Source organism: Danio aesculapii, chromosome 13, assembly GCF_903798145.1.
Source record: "Danio aesculapii chromosome 13, fDanAes4.1, whole genome shotgun sequence".
In the NCBI taxonomy this organism is placed as follows: domain Eukaryota; kingdom Metazoa; phylum Chordata; class Actinopteri; order Cypriniformes; family Danionidae; genus Danio; species Danio aesculapii.
Genome location: NC_079447.1, coordinates 37265605 through 37274978, shown reverse-complemented (window position 1 = coordinate 37274978; position 9374 = coordinate 37265605).

Sequence of the window (9374 nt, the reverse complement as noted above, 5' to 3'; positions counted from 1 at the left end):
AAAACTGTTATTAGAAATGAGTTATAAAATCTATTATGTTTGGACGTGCTGAAAAAAAATCTTCTCTTCGTTAAACAGAAATTTGGGAAAAAATAAACAGGGGGGCTACTAATTCAGGAGGGCTAATAATTCTGACTTCAACTGTACATGATGAATATGTTAGTATATCTATGAATGTGTTATCCAACTTCCCTTGCATGAACTTGAATGGTGAAAGCAATCAGTTGAACATAAAAGAAATGTTGAATACAAGACATTGTATTGGAATTGATTTGGAAATTAATCAGTTAATTTATTTTTGGACTCCATTCAAATCTCAGTAATAACTGTTCACAAGTATAGAGGCTGCCTGAACATACTTAGTAATGTTATACCAAAGATGTCTGTCACCCCAAATTCTTACAAAAGGTTAGGCAAAAAAAACATGCTTTTAGGTCAAACATTTACCCTTTCCTTTTCCTACACAGTAAGGATAATGTTAGAGTTGAAACTGCATTTGCAGCACTCTGGAGGTTGTTACCATATCTCATATTACAACTGACGCTATGCTTCTTGCAAACTAGAATGTATAAAAAGTAGATGTAGTCATGCTATAACAGACATACGTTAAGGAGATGGGTAAACTCAGGAAAGCGAGATCTGTCAAGGGAGCACTAGTGAGTCCAACTCAAGAGCTCACCAACGTTATGCGTGTCCAGATGGCTGCTGTGTTATTGGGCAGAAACGGGAAGCAGCTGTAGCCAACACCGAGGCCCCCACGCTTCACTGGGACCTAACCGTGGAAAGAGTAAATTTGCATGAGAGGGATAATGTGGCCAACACCCTCCACAACACCCCATCCCCATCAGTTTCAATCCCAAATCTCACCTCTCTTTTCCGCTTTGACTTCAGATAGTACAGCACAGAGACCCCACCTATTCAGAAAAAATTAACACTTTTATCAGCATATAGGCAAAATATTTATTGGTAGGTCACTGAGTACATTAATATAGAACAACAGTGCCGGGCCACCCATTACGTAAAGTATAAAAGTTGCAAATACCCAAACCATTAGAGCCCCACAGTACTCTTAGTGATGCTTTAATGAGTATGGCCGTGCAACTTTTATTTCATTTATTTTTTTTATTCTGGCTTCCCAAGGGCCTAGATTTGCTCTAAACATTGATTGGGACATACATTCCAAGAGCACATGCATTGAACAGCACAAATTCAGTTTCACGTTTTAAAAAACATGAATAAAGTACATTATGATATAAAATAAATACTTAATAATACAAATAACAAACATGCTGCAAAAGTTAATTTACATGATTTTACTGCAAGTGGGCTTTGAGGAGGTATGAATGTAGAAAAATATAGGGAGATGTTTAACTAAATTTAACAGTTTTATCCCGATTATGCATTCATTTTCTTTTCGGCTTAGTCCCTTTATTAATCTGGGGCCGCCACAGCGTAATAAACCGCCAACTGACCCAGCTGAGGCTCGAAACAGCAACCTTCTTGCTGTAAGGCGAAAGTGCTACCCACTGCATCACTGTGCAGCCTTATACCGATTATTGTTTTCCATTATCATGCAGGCCAAAATCTAAACTGAATTTTCATTAATTGCACAGCCTTGGTTAATAGTATTATGGTGAACTCATAGCAAACTTGACTTGGTGCACGTGTAGGTTAAGAGTTGACAGAGCATTACTTTATTTTGAAGTTGATTAAGTTATTGGTAAGGACATTTCTGTAATTGGTGGATATTGGTGGGGACACTTCCCCTCTGTTCATGCCAATTCTATGCCTTTGTGACTTCCAGTGATGTGGCTTCACTGCAAGTATCAGTTAAATCATATTACGTTATCATGTCAAACATTGTCAGACAAACAGTACTTGATACTAAAAAAGAGAGTCAGTTCTCCAAGTGACAGAAGTATATGCTAATTTGGGATTAGCATATGTGCTTAAACTGCTATATACGCACAAAAATATGTCAGACAACACAATTTCATGGCAATTTGTAACTTTTTGATTTAGTGGCTAATATGTATGAATTCATAAGATCTCATTCGTACAGTTTAGTACGATTTGCTCATCCCCTAATGACGGTTGGGTTTAGGCTCGGGGTTGGATGCCACGCCTCCTTTTTAAAATCGTACATTTTTGTAGGACTGAACTCGTACAAATTCAAATGAATTAGCCACTAAACTGACAAAATGTAATATAGTTACGTTTTCTCAAGAGATCAGGCTGAAATATCACTTAAGTGTTTTCACTTAAGCAATTTCATGTTAATCAAAAAACAAAAGAAAATGAGATAATCAATCACTGCTATTTACTAAATAAATATAGCGATTTTAATAGGAATCAATGTAAAGCTAATACTTGATTCAAACTTGATTCTGTTTCTTCCTGTAGTTCAAATAGTAGAGCATGGGCTAACAACAAACAGTAAATGTTTTGTAAATTAATGACTTTAGCAGACTAAATAGTTTCATTTATTTGTAATACTGTTTCAAATCACTGCTTGTTTGTTCACATTGCAACTGCTTTTAACAAATGGATAACAGGGTTGGGGTCATTTTGTGCGGTCTATTAAAGAGTTTTATGACATATTACAATCAGAGTCAGCACATGCCAGTGTGATATCGCCTGTAGTAAACCAGTAGACAACCTGACAGATAAAAATAAAAAAGATTTTCTTTTTTTCTTGGAATTTGTATGATTACAGGTGAACCACTGTAGTCACATGGAATTTTTTGAAAAATGTTTTGGTTCCTTTAATGGACTTTGAACATCTCAGGACCATTGCTGTCTATAGAGGGTTAAAGAGTTCTTAGATTTAATCTAGAATATCTTCAATTGTGTTCCAAACATGAATTAAGATCTTAGGAGTTTAGAACGACATGACGGTGAGATATTAATAACAGAGTTTCCATTTTTGAATGAACTAACCCTTTAAAACACTGTCAGGTATTCTCCTGACAAAGATTTGTCTGAGAAGTTTGTGAATGCCAGTGTTAGACAATATTGGTATCCATCCACTTGGTTAATCAACAGAAATTCTACACCTATCTCTTGTGTTTCAAAATTTATCAACAGATGTAACATTTAGATAATAAACATTATTAATCAAAAGTTTTGTTTTAAGAATCTACAAAATGTATATACAAAACAAGTTTACAAAAGAACAACATAACACTTCTTACAATGTATTCAACAAAAAAATGGAACACATAACTCTATGTGTTTTTAAACCTTTAGTTTATGTTGAGTTGACCTTTAAATTTCTTTTTTTTCCAATCAGTAATGTGCACCTTTTGTAAACTGCATTGAGAATAATTTTTGCAAAAATTGCTGTAAATATCAACTCGAATTGTATTCTTTCTTCTGTTAAACACAAAAGAAAATATTTTATAGAATGCTGGTTGAATTTAATGGGCTCCAGCAATGAGCATTCTTCAAAGTAATTTATTTTGTGTTCAACAGAAGAAACTTAAATTGGTTTTGAACAAATGATTGTTGAGTAAATGATGACCGAATTTTAATTTCTGTGAACGATTCCTTTAGCTACTATGGAGATCTACATACTGTATACCTACCAGTTTGAATTACAATACTATGAAGCAATTAAAATGTCAATAAATACCCCTTAAAAGAGTGTCAAGAATGGATGTGAAGGAATTCTGTGTGCTGTCCTCCTATAGTCCAGCTGTGGGCTGCCCTGCTGTTCTGACAGCCTTCCACTGCTCCTCAGGGATGGACTAACTACTTGCACTGCTGGCTAATTATACAAAGTTTCGACTCTCCGGCCAACCACACAACTCTAAAATATTCATTAACCCGCTTGACAAAAAGATGAAAAATAAATGACACCCTTTTTTCATGGGCTTCCAGTTTTTCTAAGATTGTTTCATAAAAATTACATGACTGATTCATTTCATGTGAGCACAATCTATAATCGGATGCAGATGAAGACAACCCGAGAGTCTGAGTTTTGGATTGTGTTGGCTGTTACATCTCACATCCCACCTTCTGAGGTGTATTAACAGTTCAGCCTGACTTCCTGTAAGAATGGTTTTGCAGTTGCAAAAAAGAAGCAACCAATCAACCAATCTCTTTCAATTTCCTAGACGGCAGTCATCAGGTTTTACGTAATGCAGACCTTGTTTTTCACTCCAACACAAATCAGTAGTACATTGGTGATGAAATGCAACGTAGAGGTAAACATTTTAGATTTTTTTTCAGGAATCCCACATGGAAAAAACTTTTTTGAGGATATACAGTTGAAGTCAGAATTTTTTGTCCCCCTTTGATTTTTTTTTTCTTTTTTAAATATTTCCCAAATTATGTTTAAAAGAGCAAGGAAATTTTCTCAGTATGTCTGATAATATTTTTTTCTTCTGGAGAAAGTCTTATTTGTTTTATTTCAGCTAGAATAAAAGAAGTTTTAACATTTTTTTTTTACTATTTTAAGGTCAAAATTATTAGCCCCTTTAAGCTCATTTTTTTCGACTGTCTTCAGAACAAACCACTGTTATACAATAACCTGCCTAATTATCATAACCTGCCTAGTTAACCTAATTAACCTAGTTAAGCCTTTAAATGTCACATTAATCTGTATAGAAGTGTCTTGAAAAATATCTAGTAAAATATTATTTTCTCTCATCAAGGAAAAGATAAAATTTATCAGTTATTATAAATGAGTTATTAAAACTATTATGTTTGGAAATGTGTTGAAAAAAATCTCTCCGTTAAACAGAAATTGGGGAAAAAAATAAACGGGGGCTAATAATTCTGACTTATGTGTATATATGAAACCTATATGCAGTATACAGTACTGTATATGCACATACTGTATATGATAATATATTTGCTATTTATATTAGGGTTGTATGGTTTACTGGTACTGTGGTAGTATCACGATGCCATGGCTCTAAAATACTGGCAGTGCCACTGTAGTTTGTAAATGGTAGTATATCGTCATTAACAATAGATAATGTTGTATGTGGAAAAGTCACTAAAATGCTCACACGATTTTGCAACAATAGACCATTTTATTTTAATAGTCTGTGAAGCCCTTTAAGGTTGCACATTTTCTGATGTTTTCTGACATTTCGAAACGCACATCTGAATCAGTTGATTTGTGTTCCTGTCAATATGATTTAGTAGCTACAACAACTGTGACAATCTCTTAAATTTTGAATTACCTTGAATTCTTACCTGATAAGACAAAAAAAAAACATTAAAAAAACTCAAAATAGCAACAGGAAACATTGAAACAATTTGTATCTTTATTTTCATGTATTTTTTGTTGGCCAGTTATCTACAAAATAAACAAAAATAATGAATAAATTTCAGGTGAAGTGACATGCAAATATTATTCTTTTCAATAATAAGGGACTTATGAATTAAATTCAAGTAGACCTATTATAACATGTAAAATATTGTATTTCTGACAATTTTCTTTATAATTTGAGTTCTGAATTACAGTATTGCAATACTACTTGGTATCGTAAGATGAATTATTTGTACTGTGACAACCCTATAGTATATATGTGTATAAATGCCACATTTAAGCAAAATTGAGATGCATATATGTGCATATATAGGCCATATAGGTTTCCTGTTTTGCTTTTTTATATCCACATATAAGCCCTATTTGTACATACAAGATGTCTCCTACAAAGCTCATATCTCACTTTGGCAATTGTCGTACATAATGCCTAGCTCATATATTCTATCAAGGCAATAAGAACTAACTAAAATGCAAAAAACCTATCTATGTCGAACACTTGAAATTGGTATAATGTAATTGGCATGTTATGAAATTTAGCTATGGCACATAAGTGAGAGGAGATGGAAAGCTATAATGTCTACACGTTTTCCTGAAGCATTTACAAGGTCAATTATTTCTTGTATGAAGACAGTGAAAAAGAAAGAAATGTATAACAAAATGGTTTGTAGTTTTTTATCTAGTTTTTTTTTCTGTTCAGTTTTTTGTCCTATTTTTGTTCTTGTACTATATTTTGTTCTTGTACTATTTGATTGTTCTTAAGTAAATAAAAACTGTAAATGTCTACATGGGCTTTGTTGTCTACATTGTCTAGCAGATATGGATTTTAATACTTTTACTAATATATAGGTAAACATATAGGTGAACATATACTGTTGAAGTCAGAATTATTAGCCTCCTTGTTTATTTTTTCCCCCAATTTCTGTTTAACGGTGAAAAGATTTTTTTAACACATTTATAAACATATTAGTTTTAATAACTCATTTCTAATAACTGATTTATTTTATCTTTGCCATGATGACAGTAACTAATGTTTTACTAGATATTTTTCAAGACACTTCTATACAGCTTAAAGTGACATTTAAAGGCTTAACTAGGTTAATTAGGTTAACTAGGCAGGTTGGGGTAATTAGGCAAGTTATTGTATAAGGATGATTTGTTCTGTAGACTATCGAAAAAAAGCATAAAGGGGCTAACAGTTTTGACCTTAAAATGTTTTTTAAAAATGAAAAACTGCTTTTATTCTTGTTGAAATAAAACAAATAAGCCTTTCTCCCGAAGAAAAAATATTATCAGACATACTGTGAAAATTTCCTTGCTCTGTAAAACATCATTTGGAAAAAAAGAAAAGAAAATCAAAGGGGGGCTAATAATTCTGACTTCAACTGTATGTGCATATAAGCACACACACACACACACACACACACACACACACACACACACGCACACACGCACACACACACACACACACACACACATATATATATAGTGCATGCATGTACACATATATGTGCATATAATATAGGAAAACTGCCAATTTTATATATGTCACATATTTTAAAAACCTATATCAAAACCTATATTAAAACATGTGTTTATATAGGTTCTTTCCGTGTGGGATGCCACTCAAATAAAATGACAGAATTTAAAACTGGCTGAAAGTGAAACGAAAATAGCTGAATTCAGACCCACATCGTTTTGAGCTTTACCAAAGATTGAAATTTTGTATTCTGACCAAAACCGTTTATGATAAAATTCATTCATTGCTTTGTGATTTGGCCTGGCTGAGTTTCCTCACCACTGGACCAGCAACTTTTATTCCTCATGCCATCTGCGGCCACTCAATTACAGCTCCACAATGCTGCCCTCCATCAAACCACAGTTGTAATCTGCTTATTTTCTATAATGCTTCGTTTCTGCGAGGGTCCCTTTAAGATCTGGAACTCACCTGATTTCCATTCATCTTTGAACTGGACCATAATGTCTGTTACAAACCGATTTATTTTAAATAGATTCTGGTTTCAAAAGGAAAAGGCTGAAACTTGACTGAAAATACTATTGACTGAGATACAAGAGGCACTATGTGGCCCTATTTAAATGGGAAAAAAAGCAACAAATCATCCTCTTCATCTTTAAAAACCCCTTCCAAAGCACAAAACAATCCTCTGGTTTATCTTAGTTTATCTTATCTATCTCTTGAAGTAACCTTAAAGGTTCAACCAATGTTAAAAAAAACAATCTGTCAATATTTACTCACCCTTAACTTTTTTCCAAATCTGCTTCAGAAATAATCAAATACAAAATAAATATTTTTTTAAGAAAACCGGAATTATTGACTTGCAGAGAATTTGTTTTTCCATTATGGAAGTCTTATCCACTTATCTGAGAAAATGAGGATCAGAAAATAGTGAGTAAATTTTAATTTTTAGTGAATTATCCCTTTAATGTCTGCTATGAACCAATTAGTTTCTGAACGTTTTTTCAGGTTCTTAATAAACAAATTCATTCATTTATTTTTGGCTTAGTCCCTTTATTAATCTGGGGTCGCCACAGCGGAATGAACCACCAACTTATCCAGCACATGTTTTACACAGCGGATGCCCTTCCAGCCACAACCTATCTCTGGGAAACATCCATACACACTCACTCATACTCATACACTACGGACAATTTAGCCTTCCCAATTCACCTGTACCGCATGTCTTTGTACTGTGGGGTAAACTGGAGCACCCGGAGGAAACCCATGCGAACGCAGGGAGAACATGCAAACTCCACACAGAAACACCAAGTGACCCAATCGAGGCTCGAACCAGCGACCTTCTTGCTGTGAGGTGACAGCACTACCTACTGCGCCGCCAATAAACAAATTATTTAAATAAAAAAAAACAAATAAAGAGTTGGAGACTACAAGCAGTCTAACTGAAAGAAGAAAAAAATCATTCCTTGAGGAGGATGAAGAGCTCATCTTTTAAACCCCCTCCAAGGCACAGAAGTATTCCTTTGGTTTACCAGATGTAGTCCGAGACCGCACTGGCTTAGCAACAGGAAGAGCACTGCAAGAGTTGATCTGTGGGCAGCTCTTATCATGAGACCAGAATGCCTGCAGTGTTGCCCAACTTCCCCTCCAAATCCATTCACCAAGACAGAACACAATGGGAGAGCTGGCCTTAAGGTGTCTAACACTCCATCTCTACAGGAGCTAGAACAGGTGAACATGGAGAGCTGTTGATTTCATTCTGTACACACAGAAGGCAGGGCCAGCTGAACATTGTACTAGCTGACAGTTCCCCTTTGGATAAGTGCATTCAGAAGGAAACAACAGACTCAAGACCCCATGTTCCCTTTTAGTGCAAACTTGGCACATTTCCTCTATATTACAGGGAAAACAGTTGCAGCTCCACTAAGTGATGCAACTATTTTCAGGAAGGCAAAAGTGCGGTATGCTAATTTTGAGGCAATGAATACAGTAAAAGCTGTTTCACTAAATCTTGAATGCTTTTTTAAGTCACCATCTGGGTAAAAGAATATTTATATATTTTTAAGAAATTACTTCAAATTATCTTTTATAATTTATTCTTTTATTGGAGTAAAACATGATTTTTGTTTTATTCTGTAAATGCCGGATCACAATTTTTCATTCATTCATTTTCTTTTCAGCTTAGCCCCTTTATTAATCAGGGGTTGCTACAGCGGAATAAACCGCCAACTTATCCAGCATCTGTTTTACGCAGCAGATGCCCTTCCAGCTGCAACCTATTACTGGGAAACACCCATACACTCTCATTCACACACACACACACACGTTACGGACAATTTAGCTTACCCAATTTACCTATAGCACACGTCTTTGAACCGGAGCACCCAGAGGAAACCCATGCAAACACGGGAGAACATGCAAACTCCACACAGAAATGCCAACTGACCCAGCCAAGGCTCGAACCAGCGACTAGGTTTGTCGCGATACCATTAATTAATCTTACGATACTATATCAGCTGAAGTATCACGATTCCAAGTAGTTTTGCGATACTGTAATTCATAACTCAAATTATAAACAAAAATATTTGCCAGAAATACTATATTTTGTTATAATAG